This window comes from Amia ocellicauda, chromosome 6 (assembly GCF_036373705.1).
Source record: "Amia ocellicauda isolate fAmiCal2 chromosome 6, fAmiCal2.hap1, whole genome shotgun sequence".
Lineage (NCBI taxonomy): Eukaryota > Metazoa > Chordata > Actinopteri > Amiiformes > Amiidae > Amia > Amia ocellicauda.
The window spans coordinates 43,383,991-43,407,764 of record NC_089855.1 but is presented as its reverse complement, the minus strand read 5'-3'; the positions used below and the strand labels follow the sequence as shown (position 1 = coordinate 43,407,764).

At 44.8% G+C, this 23,774-nt stretch overlaps 3 non-coding genes across 3 annotated transcripts; 2 read left to right on the top strand and 1 right to left on the bottom strand.

Annotated features, from left to right (window-relative positions):
* The first annotated feature begins 494 nt into the window (after positions 1-494).
* Positions 495-609, top strand: LOC136752065 (U5 spliceosomal RNA). Its single transcript, XR_010817236.1, has one exon. It is a non-coding gene; the product is annotated as a U5 spliceosomal RNA (small nuclear RNA).
* A 9,343-nt stretch (positions 610-9,952) lies between these two features.
* Positions 9,953-10,067, bottom strand: LOC136751944 (U5 spliceosomal RNA). The gene has a single exon (XR_010817129.1). It is a non-coding gene; the product is annotated as a U5 spliceosomal RNA (small nuclear RNA).
* Positions 10,068-22,477: 12,410 nt separating this feature from the next.
* Positions 22,478-22,592, top strand: LOC136751996 (U5 spliceosomal RNA). Its single transcript, XR_010817179.1, has one exon. It is a non-coding gene; the product is annotated as a U5 spliceosomal RNA (small nuclear RNA).
* The last annotated feature ends 1,182 nt before the right edge of the window (positions 22,593-23,774 follow it).

Here is a 23,774-nt window from a genome sequence, read left to right as displayed (position 1 = left end):
AAACATATTGACCCCCTCACTCAATCTGTAAGTCCTGCAGCAAACATTGGAATATGCATAGATATTTGCTCAGACTGGTATAAATGTCCCTAATAAATAACCAAATGCCATTTCTATTGTTTCAAATGTGCCCAACATCTTACCAGTATGTCCTTTTAGTATGTCACAAAGGTTCCCTAAGCATGATACGAATGTTCCCTAGTTTATGTTACAGATGTGCCCTAGTACTCTCTCTCTCTCTCTCTCTCTCTCTCTCTCTCTCTCTCTCTCGCTCTCTCTCTCTCTCTCTGTCTCTCAATTTAGTGCATTTGGATTGTCAAAGCAATTGGACATGCAATCATACATACATACATACATACATACATACATACATATGGAAAATAAACAATAAAATTATAAATCACAATAAGATGTAATAAAGTACAGAAAAACAAAATGTAATAAAAAGTGATCTTTAATACACACAAATATGTATGGCTGGTCAGAAGCGTCTTGGACTCGGGTTCTTCTTCTTTACTTATAACGCTGTTGCCTTTTGCTAAAGCTTTCCATGGAGGGGAGCGTGGATGAGTTTGTACCATTCTTGGGAGGCTCTGCCTTGTTGGGGCGGAGCTGTGATCTAGGTGAACAGCAGATCGGGCATAGGTGGGCATGTGGGCGGAGGAGGAGGAAGGCCGGTCAAGCAAACAAGCTTCCTAAGGTACATAGCAGCAGCAAACAGCCCCCCCATCCAGCCAGCCAGGCAGTCTGGCTGGCAGTGACTGAGTGGTTGATAGATGGCAAGCAACGGAATGCACGTGCTCTGTGATGTCATAGCAGTCAGCTCAGAGAGAGGTTCGTGATGTCATCGCTGAGCTGGCTGGCTCTGTGTGTCTTGCTGGCTTTGTCTATGTGTGTCTGTGTGTGTGAGAGAGAGAGAGAGATTTTTTTATTTTTAACACCTTTATTTTACAAAAGAAAAACTAACAAAACATTAAAAACAAACTAGAAACACATAAAAGACATGAAAAAAACTCCTGACATAAAGACACAGCCTATTCCAAAAACCACTACACACGTGCTACCAATAAAAGATTCAAGTGAATTAAACCAGTTGGTTTAAACGTCCAAAGTGAATGGCACAGATGGCCGCCCCGATCGCCCACATCTGCAGAAAAGCGTCCAGGTCTCCCGTCAGACTGTAGAAATTGTAATCCAGTCGCACTCTGGAGCTTACGAGAGACCTGAAGAGGGAGAGTGCGCACTGTTGCTGCACGCGGTCAGTCTGACTTCTCCTACTGCTCAGGATTAGCCAGTTTAGCCTGCCCCACTAGAAAGTTTGCTAACTGACAAACATGTCTGTGGCGCTGCTTGTACTGGACTCCCAAAATAAACACAGTGCGTGAGAAAAGGAGGCCCAGCTGCTTGAACAGGCTCTCCAGTGCAGTGAACAGCAGCTCTAATCTAGGGCAGTGGCAGAAACAGTGAAAAAGTGTCTCTCTCTCCCCACAGTGGGGACAGGTGTCGCTCACTCTGGGGTCCAGTGTATGTGCAAAAGAGTTTGTTGCGATGACGCCATGCAGAAGCCATGCAGAAGCGGGGGCTTGTTCAGGCTCCTCCAGGCCGGGCAGGCATCTTCCCCCAGAGCCAGGTGCTCCCTCCAGGGGGTGTCAGGGAAGGGCTGCAGCTGCTGATGGTGCAGCTCCCTCACACTGAGTTGATAGAGCTGCTGACGCTGACCTGTGGAGACAGACACACTACAGAGACTGTGATGCGACAGATGCGGCCTGATGAGCTAGGGGGGACTGAGAGACACAGACAAACAAGGGGAAAGACGGTGTCAGGGTCCTAGGGCCAGCAGTGATGCGTGAGAGCCTGGAAAAGCCGCTCCACAGCGCCTATGGGAAGGGCGATCTGTACTGCCCAGAGAAATCTGGTTACGACTCTCAATGACCGCATACCCAGCCTGGCAGCCAGACTGTCGGCACCAACCCACTGTCCCCTTTTAAAATCCAACAAATCCCTCAGCCGGATCACGTCGACCTTAAGCAGGACTGATCTGAGGCTGCTGGAGAGCAGGAGTGGACAGCTAAAACCGGGGTTCCACAGCAGTAGCTCCTCTAACAGCCAATACAGACTGCTGCCCCCCAGTTCCCTACCAAGGGAGAAGCGCTGCCATACCTCGAAAACTGTATGATAAAAAACAGGCAGTGAAGGGAGTATATGGGGAGGTGTCTTAAGTAAAAACATGTGTCTGTCATAACAAGTGAACAGGGCGGGAGACACTGGGGATCTTGAGGGTACAGGAGCCTCTAAGCTGCCTGCAGCCGAAAGGCAGGTACAGCACTGTTTTGCGCACCCAGTGCAGCCTGTCCCAGAAGAAATCCAGGAGCAGGGTCTGTATCTGGGACACCAGGGCCGCTGGGGGGTCCAGACAGGCATAAATGTGACAGAGCATGGGGGCCACCAAGATATTAATAACAATTGCTCTCCCCCTAAAGGAGAGCTGGGGCAGCAGCCAGTGCCATGCCCTCAACCTGCCCTGTACCCTCTCCAGCAGGCCAGCCCAGTTCTCCTGCGTCTCCCCCAAAGTCACACCCAGCACCCGAGGTCCTGAGTGAGACCAATGCAGCCCCGCAGAGAGGGCAGGGTGGGCAGAAACCTCCAACACCCCAACGAGATGAGCGCTGCTCTTGCCCCAGTTGACCCTGGCTGAGGTGGCCCTGCTGAACTAGTCCAGACACTCCCACAATGACCTGGAAGTCTCGCTGGCCAGACTGTGTGTCTCAGCAGCATAGGCCGACACCCTGACCGCCTGCTCTGGGTGACAAGAGATGGACAGGCCACCATTAATCTTCAGCACACTAAACACACGACAGTACAGCAGCTGAATAAATTCTACGAACCGCGGGCCGACACCAACTGCTCTCAGCTCTCGGCATGATGTCTCTGAGCCGCTTAGCCAGAGCCTTAGACAGGATCTTATAGACCTGACACAGCATCCCATCCTGTGGGACCTTAGTCAGACCCTGCTGAAACTGCTGCTGCTGCTCCAGGCAGCCCGGCTCTGCGGAGTACAGCTCCCTATAGAATTGGGCGGCATGAGTACACATCTCCTGCCCATCCTGCAGCACACGGCCCTCAGCCGTCCTCAGGCTGAGCATCACCCTGCTCTGCTGCTGCCTGCATTCCAGCCCAAAAAAGAACTTGATGGGCGCATCCATCTGTGTCAGGCTCTGGAACTGCGAGCGCACCATTGCCCCTCGAGCCCACGTCCCCAGCAGCTCTGTCAATGCCTGCTGCATAGCTTTAAGGTCCTCTAATGCCCCCGAATCTCCAGCGTCCAAGGCTCGGTGGAGCACCTGAATCTCTCCTTCTAACTCCTTCATACATTAATTCAAGCTGTCAGTCCTATGCTCAGTGTACTTCTAGCAGAAGAGCCTGGTCTGAACCTTGCCAATGTCCCACCACTGTCTCAGGGAGGCAAACCTAGGGCGCTCTGATCTCTGCCAAAAGAAAATAAAAGAATTACAAAAAATCCTGTCCTGCAGCAAACTATTGTTGAAAAGCCAGTAGGCACTGCGCAGCCGGACAGGAGGCAGGGTGACACTCACAGTGATGAGACAGTGATCAGTGGTCAGGTGGGGGTGATATGGCAGCCACCGATCAGATTGACATGATGTGTAAAGGTATAAAATCTATCCAGCCTGGCTAGCGACATAATGCTAGAACCCGGCCTCACCCAGGTGTACTGTTTCACCTTTGGGTTGGCATTCCTCCAGACATCGACCAGATTGTGCAACTGTGTAATACCTTCCAGCTGTTTTGTCGACTGTGGACTGGGCTCCAAATGATTCCTATCTAATCTATAGTCCACAGTACAGTTCCAATCACCCCCCCAAAACCAGGATCTCCTCAGCCCCACAGTCTGCCAGCGCTTTGCTGAGCACCGGAAACACTGACAGTCTGTCTCTCACAGCATTGGGGGCATAGATATTAATAAACACTGTAGCATTATGTTGGGTGTATTTTTATAAGAGCATTTTAGCTCTGAGCTGAAGCACTGACCTCTCCCCCCACAGTTATCAGATTTTCTTAACTCATCAACTTGGAACTGGTTTACATCAAAGTGATAGTTTTGGGGAGGATGGCACCACAAATAGGCCAAATAGTTTGGAATCCTGCTGCGGGATGTCTGGAGAAGTGGGCCTGTAGGTAATATAACTCTTTGAACTGGAAATCCAATCTCACAAACTCAAGAACCAATCACCTATTGATCTGACAGGCGTATACAGAACAGCACACGGTCTCTCTCTCTCTCTCTCTCTCTCTGTCTCTCTCTCACCTGAACCAGAAACTCGCTGCCACAGCTCAACCTGAACCTTTGCCGGCAACAGAAGAGTTAAACTGGGAGAAGGAGATTGAGCCGTACGAAGAATTCTATTAAAGGACTTTATCAAATAAAGAATTTTACAGACTGCGCTGCCCGCCTGTGCCCACCTGATCAGTGGAGTTTTTACAGCTGGACAATTGACTAAGTCGACTGTATACGAAAGTGTCAGTCATTTAAATAGCTATTGAGTCTTAAGAAACTCGATCCTTGGAACGAACAGGGCCCTGCTTTCCTCAAAGACTTTGTCTTCAAGTAACTATGATGGAAACCCTGCATACAAAGAAGATTTTGTGCACAACCTTGGAGCCTTCAAACCACTGGAAAATCGGTTTGGAAAAGACTCTACATTCGAGAAACCCCGACTTCCAGGTGCATCGACTGAGTGGAAGTTCTTGGACAAAGCCGAACCGGACTGCCTTTGTTCCAAACCACACGGACCTCGTGCCGTGTGCTGTTATCTGAGCCCGAAGCCAGAGAGGCCTCTCTGCGACGAAGTTCAGATAAGTTTAACAGTTTGGAGTTCATGATTCATGACATTTGAGAAATCAATTAGAAATGTTAATCTGTGATTCATAACTCTAGAATGTGTAATATCATTTAGTTTTCTTCAATATAAATGTGTGTTGCATTAAACTGTTTTGTTGATAATTTTAGAAATAAAATCTGTCAACGCCGAGAAATATCTTCTCATTCCTGTTTAACTGTTTAGTCTGAAATTGACACAAGTTAATAGACACCAGATTATAGGTGGCCCTGCCTATCCTTAATCATTGAATAATAATCAGTTAAGGGAAATTGTGGTAACAAGTAATGATAGGATCTTTCTCGGCACCTACGTAAATGAGACTGATATATACATAACGAGAAGTTACCTGACATAAATACTATCCTGCGTAGTTATTTAATGTCTGACTAACAATACTAATGAGAGACTCACCTTCGTCTTACTAACCGGTATTGTAGTCAATGTGTTTATAACCTTTTTTGTTTAACCATTTGTGTGATATCATATGCGATCACATGGTCTTTGATTTGGTCAAGGAAGTGATTTGTCTTTGAGTTGTTGATCTAGAGATAAATGTTAATTAGTTTTGCCCTTTTGTATAATTGGTGTAGTGCTACATTTAGTCTTTGTTTTTGAATAAATTTGACAATTTATATCTTTGGAATTGGAGTCTGCGTCCAATTATTACAGAAATTGAGTTCTACAAGATTCCAGGATTCGTGATAAGGTGATACTATAAATTCACTTCTTGAATTGAAATTTATAAGTGTACCTTACGCTACAATAAACAAAACTATTATTTTGAAAGTGTGCAATTTGTAGCCGAAACCGAAGCACACCGGAGCCCCGGAGCGCGGACGGAACAGAGTCGGATTAGCTATCAAAGATAATAACTAATAACACAAATAGACACAGACAATAATAACAACGGTGGTGACAGCACAGCCGTGAAGCCAAATAACCGAGCAATTATAATTGTTAATAAACAATAAGCAATGCTCGTTATTTCAGTCAATCTAAATAAATAGTTGAACTGAAAACTCATAGGTCAATTGATTTCTCTTTTAAGATTCTTTTTAGAGGGAAGATGTGGTCAAGTCACAGATGTGCAATAATCATTTATTTTGACAAAAATAGGAAACTAATATCATTCAATTATATTACTGAAAATAAGTAATATTAAGCTTCTGCTGGATTACAGATAATACCCATTTTCTTCTTTTTCCTCAGAGTACAGCTTATAGGCCAGTCTGGTCAGGCAGGAAGCAATGTGTCTCTCTCTGTCTCCCGCCAGCTCTCTCTTGTGTCTCGTTGCAGGATGAAGAAGTTAAGAGAACTCAAATTATCTTTGTTTTCCCTTTTATAAGGTTTCCTTCCAACCAATAGCATTTTGCCACCACCATGACTTGGGTGCTTTATGATAATGTAATTATGAAGTGGGGGTCCCTTCGAATTTGGCTAGGAACCGATAAGAGGACAGGTCCCTTTTGGTCTTCTGGACATACAGACAAGGTTACCAGGGCTACCAGAGGCTACCAGTGGCTACAAAGGAACTGTCCATTGCTTATATTTAAATAAATTCTGTTATCCAATCAAAAAACATAACAGCCATTACTGTTATCCGTCAGTCTGGTGTACTGTAGGCTCCTTTACTGTACTATCAAGAGTATGCACTGCACACATTCATATCGGTTTCCTCTTTTAGTAAAGATGACATTTAAAAACCTTTACATTAAATCTTCTATTTAACATTTACCAAATTTTATAATTGATAATTATATATATATACAGTATGTAATTACATAATTATTAAAAAAGCTATAATTCTTCTAAATAGTTATTTCTGTTCTAATTTTTGTAAATAAGCAATTATTTTTAAAAGAGAAGAGTCTGGAATAAGAAATTATGCAGGTTTTCCATTATGTAGAGAGGGAAAAAAAAACACAGAAACTGCATACAACTTCCATAACGCACCATTTTGGGCAACACAAATGTTCCCATGTAAATTAGACTGAGTTGACTATCTAATTTACATAGAGGACATTTAGCACCCCCTGGATGTGCCCTGGATGTGCATCCCACAAATCTCCATCAACTGCAAGATGCTATCCTATCAATATGGGCCAACATTTCTAAAGAATGCTTTCAGCACCTTGTTGAATCAATGCCATGTAGAATTAAGGCAGTTCTGAAGGCGAAAGGGGGTCAAACACAGTATTAGTATGGTGTTCCTAATAATCCTTTGAGGGTGAGTGTATATTGAAAACTACAGAGAATTGAGACAAATCCAATTTACACTTCATAAATAATCTTAAAACGTTTCCAAACAAGGCAAAACCCACTTGAAATACGTTCATTCACATTATTGGTAAACAAAAAGAGAGATTGTTACATATGTTCCCTATGATGCATCTACAGAGCGAGAGACAGAGACAGAGAGAGAGACAGAGACTAACACAGCCACCCACTCACACACACATACACACACACACACACACACACTCTATCTCTCTCTCTCTGTCTCTCACACACACATACATACACACAGCCAGCAAGACACACAGAGCTAGCCAGCTCAGCGATGTCATCACGAACCTCTCTCTGAGCTGACTGCTATGACATCACAGAGCACGTGCATTCCGTTGCTTGCCGTCTGTCAACCACCCAGTCACTGCCAGCCAGACTGCCTGGCTGGCTGGAAGGGGGGGCTGTTTGCTGCTGCTGCGTACCTTAGCAAGCTTATTTGCTTGACCGGCCTTCCTCCTCCTCTACCCACATGCCCACCTATGCCAGATCTGCTGTTCACCTTAATCACAGCAAAACCCCAACAAGGCAGAGCCTCCCAAGAATGGTACAAACTCATCCACGTTCCCCTCCATGAAGAGGAACCCGATTCCAAGACGCTTCCGACCAACTATACATATTTGTGTGTATTAAAGATCACATTTTATTACATTTTGTTTTCCTGTACTTTATTACATCTTATTGTGATTTATAATTGTATTGTTTCTTTTCCATATATATGTTTCTATGTATGTATGTATAAATGTATGTTTGAATGTCCAATTGCTTTGACAATACAAATGCACTGAATTGAGAGAGAGAGAGACAGAGAGAGAGACAGAGACAGAGACAGACAGACACAGAAGACAGACAAACAGGCACTAACACAGCCACCCACCCACCCACTCTCACACATACACACACACTCTCTCTCTCTCTCTCTCTCTCTGCATGCTGGGAGTTCATAGGGGAAGTCAGTGGTGGTGGGAGGTTTGTTTGGAGAGAGTGTGTGTGTGTGTGTTTTTACTACTCTTTTTCTTTCCTTTTCTTGTTTTTTTATAGATACTTTTAAACGTTTGTTGGTTTTAAACGATTCGGGTTTAGGGGGTTGTTTTTCGATTTAGATCAGCATGGCGTTGCGGGCGGGGAGACGCCCCCCTTCATTTAATTACGAAACGCTGACCCGAAAGCATGGGCTTATACTCGTGTCCCAGGAGTAGGTGTCGGTAGAGGACTGTGCGATGGAGATCGGAAGGAAGGTCGGCTTCCAGAACATCGTCTCTGCGGCTCGAATGAATAAGGGCATCGTGGTTTTCCTGAATTCTGAGGCGCTGGTGAAGGATGTGATGGAGGAGGGGGTCACAGTGAAGGGGACCTTCCTGCCCACGCTCCCTCTGGCCACCCCGGCTGTAAAGGTGGTTACTTCCAATGTGCCCCCCTTCCTGAGCAACGATCTGCTGGCGGGGGATCTGAGTCGCTATGGCCGGCTCACCTGCGCCATTAGGAGGGTGCTGCTGGGCTGCAGCGCCCCGGAGCTGAAACACGTCCTCTCTTACCGCAGACAGGGTTTCATGGTGCTGGCGGACGGCGCCGATGAGTTAAGCCTGTCTCTGAAGTTTAAGATCGAGGGGTTAGTGTACGTGGTGTTCGTGTCAACTGATACCATGAGGTGTTTGAGGTGCGGGGCGCAGGGGCACATCAGTCGCTCTTGCCCTCAGGGAGAGGCTCCGGCGGCCGGGCGAGAGGAAGGTGAGGAGCAGGCAGGGCCGTCTGGTGTCGGCTCGGCCGTCCGGGGGAGCGATGAGGGGGAGGCGGTGGCAAACGCTACTGGCCTCGGTGGGGACAGAGTAGGGGAGCCTAGTGGGGAAGCTGCTAGCAGTGAGAATGCAGAGCAGCCACGGGCTCAGTTAGCTGAGGAGGGAGCTGCTGTTGCTGCTGATGCGGCCGCCACCAAGACTGAACACTTAGCCAGTGATGATGGGTTTAAAGTGCCCAGGAAAAGACAGCAGAAGCAGTCTACCCCGTCTTCTGAGGCCGTTGATACAGTTGTCTATAAAGGCGAATATTGCGAGGACGGCTGGTGAGGAGGATCCCGGAGACGGTGTGGGGGCTGTGGTGCGGCGGGACTCACAGTCAGGGGAGTCTGTCTGGGGGAACCTGCCGTCTCAACCCAAGGTGGCCGACCGGCTGCGGCGCCGGGAGTCTGAGTGCAGTGCTGCGGCTGTGGAGAGCACAGACTCGGACAGCGCTGCTCAGGGGTACATCGCTGACTCCCAGGGCGAGCCCTTCTCCACTGACACTGCGGGATACAGTGCTAAAAGCAATAAGGATTTTTTAAGAGAGACCAAGGGGAAGAGGAACATAGTTTTAGAAAACTTCTTCCCTTATGCAAAGCAGTTCCTGGCATCTGCACAAGTGATCCTGCAGGATGTGGCACTCGCGGAGTTTAGTGAGCCGGAGTGCTACAAGTTAAAGAAGTGGAAAGAGTGTTGTCAGGACTGCTTTGCAATCAAAAGATGATGGTTAATAGTATGTTTTTTTATGTCTCAATTTTTATTTGTACAAGAGACGCACGCAGACAGTGTGAATGAGTGTGAGTGGCAGCGGGAGTGGAAAGGAGAGAGTGTGTTTAGCCAAGGGTCTAGTGTGAGTGGGGGAGTGGGGATTTTATTTTCACACACTTTTAAAATGGATTATTTTAAGAAAACAGAGTTTGTTGGTGGAAGATTGTTGATGGTAAAGGCATCAATGCCCACCTATGCCCGATCTGCTGTTCACCTGGATCACAGCTCCGCCCCAACAAGGCAGAGCCTCCCAAGAATGGTACAAACTCATCCACGTTCCCCTCCATGGAAAGCTTTAACAAAAGGCAAAAGCGTTATAAGTAATGAAGAGGAACCCGAGTCCAAGACGCTTCCGACCAGCCATACATATTTGTGTGTATTAAAGATCACATTTTATTACATTTTGTTTTTCTGTACTATATTACATCTTATTGTGATTTATAATGATATTGTTTATTGCTTTGACAATACAAATGCACTGAATTGAGAGAGAGAGATAGAGAGAGAGAGAGAGAGAGAGAGAGAGAGAGAGAGAGAGAGAAGTGCTAGGGCACATCTGTAACATAAACTAGGGAACATTCGTCACATGCTTAGGGAACATTCATATCATACAGGGAACATTTGTAAAACGAATTAGGGAACCTTTGTGACATACTAAAAGGACATATACTTGTATGATGTTGGGCACATTTGAAACAACAAAAATGGCATTTGGTTATTTATTAGGGACATTAATACCAGTCTGTGCAAATAATTATGCATATTCCAATGTTTGCTGCAGGACTTACAGATTGAGTGAGGGGGTCAATATGTTTGATTCAGAACTAACCACTGCTTCCTCAATTTTGTTTTAAACATAATTTAAAAGAAAAGTGGGCTATACATTGGTCTGTGAAAATGCTGCAATGGTCCCTAAAGCAATTCTTTTAGTTTTTTGACACAATTCCTTAAACCCATTTTCTGTAAAATATGTTATCAACTTGCATTAATATATCATCCAAACTACAATGATACTAATAATGAAAATGTTCATATTATTATATTCTAAGGGTTCTAGTCTATTGTGTATTGTATTTATTATCAGGCCCTTCTCTTATGTTTTACAGTTCTTATTATTATTCCGTACAATACAGGGATTAAATTAAGCATTTTAACCACAAAGTATTGGCTACAGTTATCATGCCTACTTCACTGTCCATATGCATACAGTTTCTGAGGTCTGGACCACTGCACAGTAGTCCCTGGAGTTGTAGTCCAGACCACTGCAAAATTCGTGCTGAAGTGATCTGGATCACCACACAATGGCCCAAGGACCACTGCAAACTTGGATTTCAATGTTTTTGTGTAATCCATGTTGCAACAGCACCTACCATGTTCCTTTGTGGTGAGCTGGTTAATTCTGTTCTTTAACATTAAAGAGAAAAATTAACATGAATAAACTTACTGTTGAAGACTATTATTTAATTATTTTTATTTCTTGGCAGACGCCCTTATCCAGGGCGACTTACAACATAAGTGCAAAAATACAGAGAAGTACAAGGCATCAATCATTACAAATTCAACTTAGTTAAAAAATATCGCAATTCAAAATACATTTTAAAAATTCCAATTACAATTTACACAAGTACAGTAAAAGACTTCCTACATCCTGGACGGTGAAAGCTAAGTGCTCTCAAGATGTAGGGTTACAGACTAGGGCTACAGGAAAGGGAGCAAGGAGGAAAACATTCAAGAACGAGAGGAGCATAATAAGCTGAAGTGAAATCTTGCAGGGATAGAGGACTAATATTACAAGTGCGGTCGGAAGAGATGCGTCTTGAGTAAGCGCCGGAATGAGGTCAAGGACTCTGCTGTTTTGACTTTGGTGGGCAGGTCATTCCACCACCGAAGTCAAAACAGCAGAGTCCTTGACCTCATTCCGGCACTTTTGTAACCCTTGTTTAAGATGTAACCCTTACCCAGTGGCTAACCCTAACTCTATGTTACAAATGTTCCCTAAAAGCTTATTTTGCAAGATCAATAAAGAACCTTTAGGAATTTTAAGCTTTTAAAGATACACATAGGTAATACCAATGTGCTTTCACAATGCCGAAAATAATAATGCGTTTATCTTTAATAGTGAAGATATTGATGAAATATCAATCCATGAAAATGTAATGTAAACATTTACACTTCTTAACAATTCTATATATCAATTATATTCATAACCCTAACCCTAACACTAACCCTAACTTTAAGTTACAAATGTTTCCTAAACACTTATTTTGCAGGATCAATAAAAAAACTGTCAGGGTCCAGGGGATTCTGGGTTTCTTTAAATGCCAATTCCATTCTTTTTAGTTTCACACTGATGTCATGCTGAGCTGATTTCTCAGTGTGGTGAATGTTTTCATAAAGTTTTTCAAAGTGGTTTTTCCAAATATCTCAATTTTGAATGGCTTTAATTTATGACATTTTTTCCAGTTTTCCCAGAATCTATTTGTGTTAATGGACTCTTCGATTATTGTCAGTTGCATTCGGGTGTGTTGTTCTTCTTGATCTAAGTGTTCCTTCATTTCACAGTTCCTTCCTTATTGTATTGCACTCCTTATCAAACCAATTCTCCTATTTGTATTTTGTTGGGATGTTCCTTTTAATATCCAATTTTGACTGTAAAGCTGCTTTTTCAAATATATGATTTAAGTATTTGATAGCCAGATGTATTCCTTCTTTACTATGTTGATTTGGGGTGACCAGAAAGGTGTGTATTAGTGATTGGATGTCTTGATTGCCAATTGCTTTCTGGTACTCTTGTGTGCTGTCTGGAGCCCATCTGTAGGAGTGTCCGAGGCTGTACAGCTTGCTGGGCTGTGTGTGAGCGCTGCTGCTGTGCTCTGTCCTCTTCAGGAACACAGTGATTTGGCTGTGGTCTGATAGAGGTGAATGCACTGAGAGAGAAGGGGTCTAGGTCTGTGATGGCATAGTCTATCGTGCTGCTGCCAAGAGCTGAGCTGTAGGTGTATCTTCCCAGAGAGTCTCCCCGGATCCTGCCATTCACGATATACAGGCCCAGTCCCTGACAGAGCTGCAGTAATTTTTGCCCGTTTTTATTCACTCCCCTGTCGTGGCTGTGTCTGAGGGAGCTGATGGGGGTGTTTAAGGGGGTGTGGCCGAATATGTGGCTGTCTCCCTGTGTGCTGGTGAAGTCAGGCAGGCTGCCTGTCCGGGCGTTCAGGTCCCCACAGATCAGCACACTTCCCTGGACCTGGAAGTGGCAGACCTCAGTCTGGAGGATGGGGAAGATCTCCTTATTGTGATATGGGGATTCTGAGGGGGGAACATACACGGCACACAGGAACACATCGGTTTGTGTAGAAATGATTCTTTGCTTATTTTAAGCCATATGTGTGACTCTGCTGTTTTGATGGACTGTATGGAGTCACTGAGCTCTGCTTTGTACCAGATTATTATGCCCCCGGAGTCCCTGCCATGTCTGACGGAGGGCTTCTTCAGGGAGGGCACTATGACCTCTCTGTAGCCTGAGGGACAGTGACTGGACACGTCTGCCCGACACCATGTCTCTTGCAGGATGATGACATCCTTGTCTCTCACTCTATCTCTGAACTCCGGGTCTGTGCTCTTCAGCCCGAACACTGAGGAGCCCAGGCCCTGGATGTTCCACATGGTGATAGATAGGGATCGCATTTCTTTCTACTCTAATTAAGCAATTTAAATTGGAATGAGATGTATCTGGAAATGTGTGAGGTGGAAAGTAAACAAATAAATAAATATTAATACTGGTGATATGAAAAAATAGGAAACGAATAAATTAGAAAAAAAACAAAAAAAAAAACTCCTGACTTACACTCCTATATACATACGCATACACACATATATCTACATATATACACATATATGTAAGCATCCATATATCTACATAATTTTTAGAAAATATGTCCATATATATCAGTATATAACTACATTTATACAGGGGTGATTTTCGGATGTGGTAATAGCTAGTCACCTCCTGCAGTGGTTTCTTTGTTATGCACAGTTACTAATCTTATCAGTCGGGTGCAGATGAGGTTGAGCAGGTGTCGGATCTCCTGCAGCTCCCCGGTGTCGGTGTCAGCCACTCTGTTGACCTCTGCTGTGTAGTTGCGCTGGCTGTGCTGCTGGGCTGTTCTGTGCATGTTCTGGATGGGCTCCATTCTGGGTCTGCTGTCCTGTGGTCAGGCGTATCCAGGCTGGGGTCTGCGGTGTCCAGGCTGGGGAAGGTGGTGTGCAGGTGGAGGGCGGGGGCTCCCAGGGGCCGCTCTCCTGATTGGCTCGGGGTTGTTCTGGGTGGTGTGGGTGCTGAAGAACCTTCTGTGGCCATGTGGGGGGCTGGCTGGGTTTCGGCCCAGGGCGATGTCTTTGAGTGTCTTTGCGAAGATGCTCACTGCTTGTTAGTGGAGATGGACGTGGTCAAACAAGCTGTGGGCCCCAAGAGTGGGGTGGTGTGCCAGGTGCACATTTGGCATCAGAGCACATCCCCGAGAGATCTCAGCGTTGATCATGTGGATGGTGTTGGGGTGGAAGTCCTTCCTGGGCAGCAGGGTGGAGATGGAGCTGGCCACCTTGTCCTGCTGGGTCCTCAGGTCGTTTGTGCCTGTGTGTATAATAATATGGCTGGGGGAGCCGAGGCTCTCCTCGGACAGCTGCTGAATGGCCCTCTGTGTGGTCGGACACCAGACCTTGGAGATCTTGCCATCAGGGAAGAGCCGCCTCTCATTTATGAGTTTGCCATTTGAGTCTATCAGCAGGGCTACTTCAGTGTTCTTCATCATGGTAGTCTTTCTGCGTGAGTGGGGCTCATCTGAGTTTGGTTCGGCCTGTGTGTGGGGTGCGCAGGTTTTGTGAGTGGTTTCGGGCTCAGGGTGTGTGTGAGTGCTGGGTGCAGTGTGTGTGTCTGAGTCAGGGTGTGTGTGTGTGTTGGGTGCACTGTGTGTGTTGTGCTCAGGGTGTGTGTGTGTGCTGGGTGCATTCTGTGTGTTCGGGTCGGGTTGTGTGTGTGTGTTGGGTGCAGTGTGTGAGTGGTGTGTTGTGTGAGAGTCAGTATGTCTGGATGTCATTGGGGTGGGAGGGCTCTGCACATTGTGCACTGCTGGGTTTCTTGAGGGCTAGTTGTTCTGGGCAGTGAATTTGTATAGCTGCTCCTTCAGGCTCTGCACTGTCTTGTCTCTGCGTTGCAGTTCCTCTCTCAGGGCTGTCAGCTCCCTCCTCATGGCCTCCCTGACCTGCTGCAGCTCCCTCACCTCCTCCCTCAGCTCCCTCACTATGACCTTGTGCTCGTGTTGGACTCTGTTGAGCTGGTCTGTTAGCTGCTCTGTGGTGTTGGAGGTTGTGAGCATGGCCAGCACCAGCTCTTTTAGCTCCATCAGCTCCACCTCCAGCAGGGACATGTTCTCCCTCAGCTGGGACACTGTGTCGGTGTCTGAGGGGTGTCCTGTGCTGGGATGCGTGTGGATTCCTCGCTGTTCTCTGGCGCGGCGCTCTCCCCTCCGTTGGCAGGGCAGTGTGGGGCTGGACTGTCCTCCTGTGTGGCTGCGTCTGTGCTCTTTTGGACATGTCTCTCCTTTTTCTCTCTGTCAGCCAGCGTTTTCAGTGAGTGGAACTGATTTTCAAAGGTGCCCAGGCTGCTCTCGCTGCCCTGTATTAAGACTGTTCCAGTGTGGTACAGATTGATTGTCAGCATGGAGGTGTCTGGGTCGTCCTCCTCACTGATTGACACCTGCCTTCCTTTACTGATGCCTCTATTTTTAATGTGCCTGTACAGTTGACAGATGGCAGCGTGCCAGGCGTCGGTGTGCTCGGTGTAGAAGACCAGGTTGCTGGTGACTTGCTGGTCTCCAGTCTGAGAGAAGTCGGCTCTGAGAGTCTCTGGGTTGTCCTTCAGTATGTGTTGTCTGAGACTCTTCCTGGCCTGAGCGTTCTTCAGGTGCTCTGGGTAATGGATCGCACAGCTCCTGCTCCTGCTCATTGTATCTTTTATGAATTGATACTTTCAAATTCAAACCTCTGTCACTTTTCAAATGTCAACAGCTTTTCAGTATAGACACAGTTCTGTGTTGATTATACTGTATGCTGTAATATTGAATATTTTCAAAGTTACATCATTTGTTTGTTTTTCCTATCATGTTACAAATGTTCCCTATGTGAAAGATGCATTATATCTTAACATTGTCAAATCAATTAAATATATACAGATTATTATTTTCCGTAAAGTTATATCACATTGCTATTAACTATGTGTGTCAGTAAAAGTTTAAAAAATCCTGACAGTTTTTTATTGATCCTGCAAAATAAGTGTTTAGGGAACAATTGTAACTTAAAGTTAGGGTTATTGATAGGGTTAGGGTTATGAATATAATTGATATATAGAATTTATAAGAAGTGTAAATGTTTACATTACATTTTCATGGATTGTCTGAAGGTTGCATTCCTATTTGTGTTTATGAAAGATATACATCTATACAATATCTTCACTATTAAAGATAAACGCATTATTATTTTCGGCATTGTTGAAGCTCATTGGTATTATTGTGACATTAGTTTATTATTGAAAAATATAAATATATATGAAAAGGTATCGTAAAAGAAATTAGAAACACCGTATACATTATTTTACTTTATAGCAGGGAGGAATCGCTGTGTTATGTTGTTCCCCCAAGAACATATTATTTGAGTCGCATGTTGTAAAGCCGGACAGGTTAGAGTGACGCACGTCTTTGTGTTCTGGATAGAGAGGAGTAGTGGCGCTGCACTGCTGTGCTCGGCATTGTATTTGTACCTGCAACTCGGTTCATAAGAGACATAAACAAAAGTGCCAGGAACAATAAATTGTGTCAAGGAGTCCTGATGTAAACTGAACCCCAAACAACATGTCTACCTCCGAAGAGACTCGTTTCACGGTTTACAGACTGGCGGCAGCGAGGGATATTGTTTGCTTTTGTTTTTTCTCTACCGAGGCCGGATGCAGTGAGCTGTGCTTGCGGGTGACTGAGACAAAACCATGTCGGTGGTGAGTGAACTGTACTGTTAAAATCGGAAAATAATAATAAAAAAAAACGTACGAAAGTAATAAACCGCTATGTCAAGTCATTTAACCGCAAATAGCTAAATTACACAAGTATAAAAAAAAATAATCCGATAGACAGATTGATTAATGTTGACGCAGCAAATGAAAATTAAGCGATTAATGCAGAAAGACGCACGAATACGACAGAGTAACACATGATCGTGTTGAGCTGCCTCCTTGCTTTCACGGAGATGGGAAGGATAAAGAAAGTTTCTCTCTGTGGAACACGCGTCTGGAATTGGCTGTAAAAGCTGCACAAACAGCACCAGGATCTTGCAACAATTGTACCAACACGTTTAAGTGCTGATGCACTGTCATACTGGGTTTCTTTACCCTCTGAAATGCAAAAAAGACTATGCTAAAACAGTAGAGACATTAAAATAAGTCTTTGGAAGAAAAGAAAACCTACTGCATTTTCAAACTTTTGTTAATGCAAGACCCCGTCAGCCTAAAGAAGCATTAGAAGTTTATGCAGCCGAAGTAAGCAGACTTGTGCAAGAGGCGATTCCCAATTACGGACAGCCAGCTGTTGAAATGGAGCGTTTTAGACGTTTTGTTGCTGGTTTAGACCCAGTGCTGCAGGCAAAGTGTTATGAGCATGGTGCAAGTAGATTGGAGGAAGCCCTAAAAATGGCTTGCAAGTGGGAGCGGGTCAGGAAGCATTAAGAACTGCCTCTTCACATTTCTAAAGCACAATAAATGAGAAGGTTCTGGAACAACCATCTATATGTAAATCTGGAAATATCCTAACAGCTATGGTGTCAAGCAAGTCTATTTCATCTACGTTGGAGGAATCCCCCAAATTACTACAAGCTATTGCAGATTTAACTGCAGATGTTAAAGCACTCAGAGTAGAGGTGAGCCAGTTGAAGCAACAGCAAGAAAATCTCAAACATGTGCACAGCCAGTACAAAGAGGGGAAAAAGGACCGTCAGCCCTCTCCAGAATGGATGAAACGAGAAATATCGTGCATCAAGAAAAGCATCCCGTGATGGGTATAATTCTTCCTCTAGATCACAAGGAGATGTTTCTTCGCCTTTATAGAAACATGTCTCCTGGACCAAGACCCGGACATCATTCCCTACATAGGCAAAAATATGAAAGGTGGCCTCCATCACCAAGCAACCGTTACTATTCAATAACTAACAGTCCTAGCAATCGCTATCACTCATCTCACCCTGATCAGCACTGCAGTTCAAGATATTCTCGTAGTCCATCTGCATCCTACTCACACTCAAGGGACAGGTACACCAGGAGAACACCCAGTCCACATCACCATGAGAGAAGGCCTGATTGCAGATACAGCAAACGTCATCTTTGCTTTGTTTCTGAGGATCCCACCTATCAGGGAAACGAGTGGTAGCAGGTGCTGCGGGCCAAGTAGCTACTACATTGAATAACAGGGACCCAGAGTCTGAAGCTTCAGCTTTAAAAGACTCTCCAACCTCTCCAATATTGTTTTGCTGTTATTGAAGACACTGCTGTTCAAGCCTTCATTGATACTGGTTCACAAATTTCTTTGATCAGTGAAAATTTAAGAGTGTCAATTCCAGCACTGAAGACAAAGTCCATCAGAAAGTCATACGTGTTGGCAAGGTCAGTGACTGGTGAGTGCCTTGATACTCTTGGAACACTAACCATTAGTACTAGACTTGGAGAGGAGGTTTGTCATCATGATGTTCAAGTGATAAGAAATTCCAATCAAGCTGTCATACTCGGATGGGATTTTCTGCAGAAACACCATGCAGTGATTGATGTACAAGGACAATTACAGTTGTGGAACTGGAAAGTCCCACTGTTGTTTTCTAGGCAAATCACACCTCTTTGTTGCAATGCTGTGACATTTGTGCCAATCTACATTCCTGCAATGACTGAGATAAATATCATGGCAAAGTTGCAGCCATTTACAGAAAATCAAATCTCAACTCCAAATTACTTAGGAATACTGGAACCTGAAGCATGCAACTACCTAGGTCTGTTTGTGGCCAGAACAATGTCTCCAGTGAAGATAGGATTAACAACCATTGGTGTCATGAATCCTACCAATGACGACTGCCATGTGCCAAGTAACACACCACTGGGAAATTTTTACTCTCTGATAAATCAGGGAGGTGAAGAGTTCCAGGTTATTGAGGCTACTGTGCACAATATCAGGCAGACAGAAGGCACAAAGTTACCCACAGTGGACTTCAGTCAGTCTAAATTGAGTGATCCACAAATGGACCAGCTGGAGAACTTACTTTTGAAGTATTGTGAAGCGTTTAGTTCACATGAACATGACTATGGCTGCACAGATGCTGTAAGGCATTACATTCGAACTGGAGATGCCCTACCGATCCGCCAACATGCTTACAGGACTTCTCCAGCTTTGAAGCAGGAAATAGAAAAACAAGTTCAGCAGTTGCTGGCCCATGACCTCATTGAGGAGAGCTGCAGCCCTTGGGCTTCACCTGTTGTTTTAGTCAAGAAAAAGGACGGCAGCTACAGATTTTGCATTGCATCAAGAAATTAATCCCTGTCACCATACGGGACTCACATCCCTTACCACGGATTTCTGAAGCTTTGGACAGCCTGGCAGGGGCATGCTGGTTTAGTACCATGGACCTGCCAAGTGGTTATTGGCAATTTCAGCTGGCATCAGAAGACCGGGAGAAGACCGCATTTACCACCGGCAGCGGCTTATACCATTTTAAGGTCATGCCAATGGGACTGACCAATGCACCACCTACCTTCCAACGTTTAATGGAGCTTGTGCTTCGTGGTCTACACTGGAAGATCTGCCTCATCTGTTTGGATGATGTTTTGGTTTTTAGCAAAACCTTTCCTGAACATCTGCAGAGTTTGGAAGATGTCTTTCTTCGCTTTTGAAAAGCAGGACTAAAGCTGAAGGCCAGTAAATGTCAGCTTGCACGGGATGAAGTCTCTTTCCTGGGACATGTAATCACCAAGGGTGGTCTCAGACCAGATTCCAGGAAGCTTGACAAATTGAAAGATTGGCCAACACCAAGAACACCTACTGAGGTGAGAGCTTTTGTGGGTCTCTGTTCCTATTACAGACGATTCGTTAAAAACTTTGCCCAAAAAGATGCAAAACAGTTTATCTTCTGAACTACAGCCTGAACAAGCTGTTCCTGTAAGACAAACCTGTGAAGATTTAGCAATAGACATTGATGAACTGAAGCAGAAACAACAAGCGGATGTCATTCTGAGAACTGCGATGGAATGGAAAGAAATGGATAACCGAAGACCTACTGCACGACGAATCAAAAACTCCCCGTCAGCTCTGAAAAAGCTCTGGTATGAGTTTCCTCACCTGTCTTTGGAAAATGGGATCCTCTGTCAAAAAATTTAAACCTTTCTGCAGAAAGCCTATACTTACCAATTGGTTCTTCCTGAAACCCTCATTCAGACAGCCCTCACTTACCTGCATGGAAATGTCTTCAGTGGACATTTAGGGACTGAACGAACTCATCCAGAAGCGCCTCCACAGCTGTTTAGAGATCCTGATGATGCACCTGTCAGTCCGCCATCAACACTGACGGCTTTCTCTGGAGACGTCCCTTACCCACTTCCAGTTCCAGCGAGCTCCAGTCATCACTCGATGCCGTCTCTCTCTCTTCTTTATTCCACAGCTCCTGTCCAGAGGGATATGCTACCTGTTCCAGGTGTTGTTCCACAGCCTGCTCTAGCACTTGAGCCATGCCCAGGTGTCACCCATTCTTCCAGCCTTCGGGAATCCCAAGTCACAGTGCACCCAGAGACTGTGTCTTACCTCAGCGACCCCAGACTCCTGTGGCATTACCTGCTGGATGTACCTAGTGGTCGTAAAGTTTTGAAACCTGACAAGTTTAAAGATTTAGTTCTTTCTTGGTTTATACCTGTTTTCATGTTACATTACAGTTCAATACAGTAATGGCTCCTAATTTGTCATTCTTAAAAAAAAAAAAAAGTTCCTATTGTACTGACATACATCTATTGTGATTTAATTACTGCAACATCAGTTTATCATTTGGAAAATCTAAGTATATATATATATATATATATATATATATATATATATATAAATGTAACATTAGAAATACTGTATGATTTATGTAATTAAGAAACGAGGACGTTTCAAATAAAGTGGGGGAAGACTGTGACATTAGTTTATTATTGAAAAATATAAATATCTATGAAAAGGTATCGTAAAAGAAATTAGAAACACTGTATACATTATTTTACTTTATAGCAGGGAGAAATCGCTATGTGTTATGTTGTTCCCCTAAGAACATATTATTTGAGTTGCATGTTGTAAAGCCGGACAGGTTAGAGTGACGCACGTCTTTGTGTGGTGGATAGAGAGGAGTAGTGGCGCTGCACTGCTGTGCTCGGCATTGTATTTGTAACTGCAACTCGGCCTCCAGCACCGGCACCATGTCGGTGGAAAAGCGCTAAGTGAGCTCACACTGAGCTCAGTGTAATGTCTGCTCTGGAGAGCTCACAGTGTGACCTAGTCGTGAGTTCACGTCTTTACTGGGTAGTCCATGACAACTTAATTGACTCAATTCTTGGGCTTAATTGGTCAAAATGACCATTGGTTGAAGGTACTCAGGGACTGATGTGTAGAGAGACTTATTAAACCTGCAGGATTGTGGTTTTCCCAGATCAGAATTAACCAGCTCACCACAAAGGAACATGGTAGTTGCTATTGCAACATGGATTACACAAAAACATTGAAATCCAAGTTTGCAGTGGTCCTTGGGCCATTGCGTGGTGATCCAGATCACTTCAGCACGAATTTTGCAGTGGTCTGGACTACAACTCCAGGGACTACTGTGCAGTGGTCCAGACCTCAGAAACTGTATGCATATGAACATTGAAGTAGGTATCATAACTGTAACCAATACTTAATTTAATCCCCGTATTGTACGGAATAATAATAACAACTGTAAAACATAAGAGAAGGGCCTGAGAATAAATACAATACACAATAGACTAGAACCCTTAGAATGTAATAATATGAACATCTTCATGATTAGTATGATTGTAGTTTGGATGATATATTAATGCAAGTTGATAACATATTTTACAGAAAATGGGTTTTTGGAATTGTGTCAAAAAACTAAAAGAATTGTCTTAGGGACCACTGCTCCCTTTTTCCAGACCAATGTATAGCCCACTTTTTTTTAAAATTATGTTTAAAACAAAATTGAGGAAGCAGTGGTTAGTTCTGAATCAAACATATTGACCCCCTCACTCAATCTGTAAGTCCTGCAACAAACATTGGAATATGCATAGATATTTGCTAAGACTGGTATAAATGTCCCTAATAAATAACCAAATGCCATTTTTGTTGTTTCAAATGTGCCCAACATCTTACCAGTATGTCCTTTTAGTATGTCACAAAGGTTCCCTAATTCGTTTTACAAATGTTCCCTGCATGATATGAATGTTCCCTAAGCATGTGACGAATGTTCCCTAGTTTATGTTACAGATGTGCCCTCTCTCTCTCTCTCTATCTCTCTCTCTCAATTCAGTGCATTTGTATTGTCAAAGCAATAAACAATATCATTATAAATCACAATAAGATGTAATATAGTACAGAAAAACAAAATGTAATAAAATGTGATCTTTAATACACACAAATATGTATGGCTGGTCGGAAGCGTCTTGGACTCGGGTTCCTCTACATTACTTATAACGCTTTTGCCTTTTGTTAAAGCTTTCCATGGAGAGGAATGTGGATGAGTTTGTACCATTCTTGGGAGGCTCTGCCTTGTTGGGGCGGAGCTGTGATCCAGGTGAACAGCAGATCGGGCATAGGTGGGCATTGATGCCTTTACCATCAACAATCTTCCACCAACAAACTCTGTTTTCTTAAAATAATCCATTTTAAAAGTGTGTGAAAATAAAATCCCCACTCCCCCACTCACACTAGACCCTTGGCTAAACACACTCTCTCCTTTCCACTCCTGCTGCCACTCACACTCATTCACACTGTCTGCGTGCGTCTCTTGTACAAATAAAAATTGAGACATAAAAAAACATACTATTAACCATCATCTTTAGATTGCAAAGCAGTCCTGACAACACTCTTTCCACTTCTTTAACCAGTAGCACTCCGGCTCACTAAACTCCGCGAGTGCCACATCCTGCAGGATCACTTGTGCAGATGCCAGGAACTGCTTTGCATAAGGGAAGAAGTTTTCTAAAACTATATTCCTCTTTTCCTTGGTCTCTCTTCAAAAATCCTTAATGCTTTTAGCACTGTATCCCGCAGTGTCAGTGGAGGCGGGCTCGCCCTGGGAGTCAGCGATGTCCCCCTGAGCAGCGCTGTCCGAGTCTGCGCTCTCCACAGCCGCAGCACTGCACTCAGACTTCCGGCGCCGCAGCCGGTCGGCCACCTTGGGTTGAGACGGCAGGTTCCCCCAGACAGACTCCCCTGACTGGGAGTCCCGCCGCACCACAGCCCCCACACCGTCTCCGAGATCCTCCTCACCAGCCGTCCTCGCAATATTCGCCTTTTTAGACAACTGTATCAACGGCCTCAGAAGACGGGGCAGACTGCTTCTGCTGTCTTTTCCTGGGCACTTTAAACCCATCATCACTGGCTAAGTGTTCAGTCTTGGTGGCGGCCGCATCAGCAGCAACAGCAGCTCCCTCCTCGGCTAACTGAGCCCGTGGCTGCTCTGCATTCTCACTGCTAGCAGCTTCCCCACTAGGCTCCCCTACTCTGTCCGCACCGAGGCCAGTAGCGTTTGCCACCGCCTCCCCCTCATTGCTCCCCCGGCCGGCAGAGCCGACACCAGACGGCCCTGCCTGCTCCTCACCTTCCTCTCGCCCGGCCGCCGGAGCCTCTCCCTGAGGGCAAGAGCGACTGATGTGCCCCTGCGCCCCGCACCTCAAACACCTCATGGTATCAGTTGACACGAACACCACGTACACTAACCCCTCGATCTTAAACTTCAG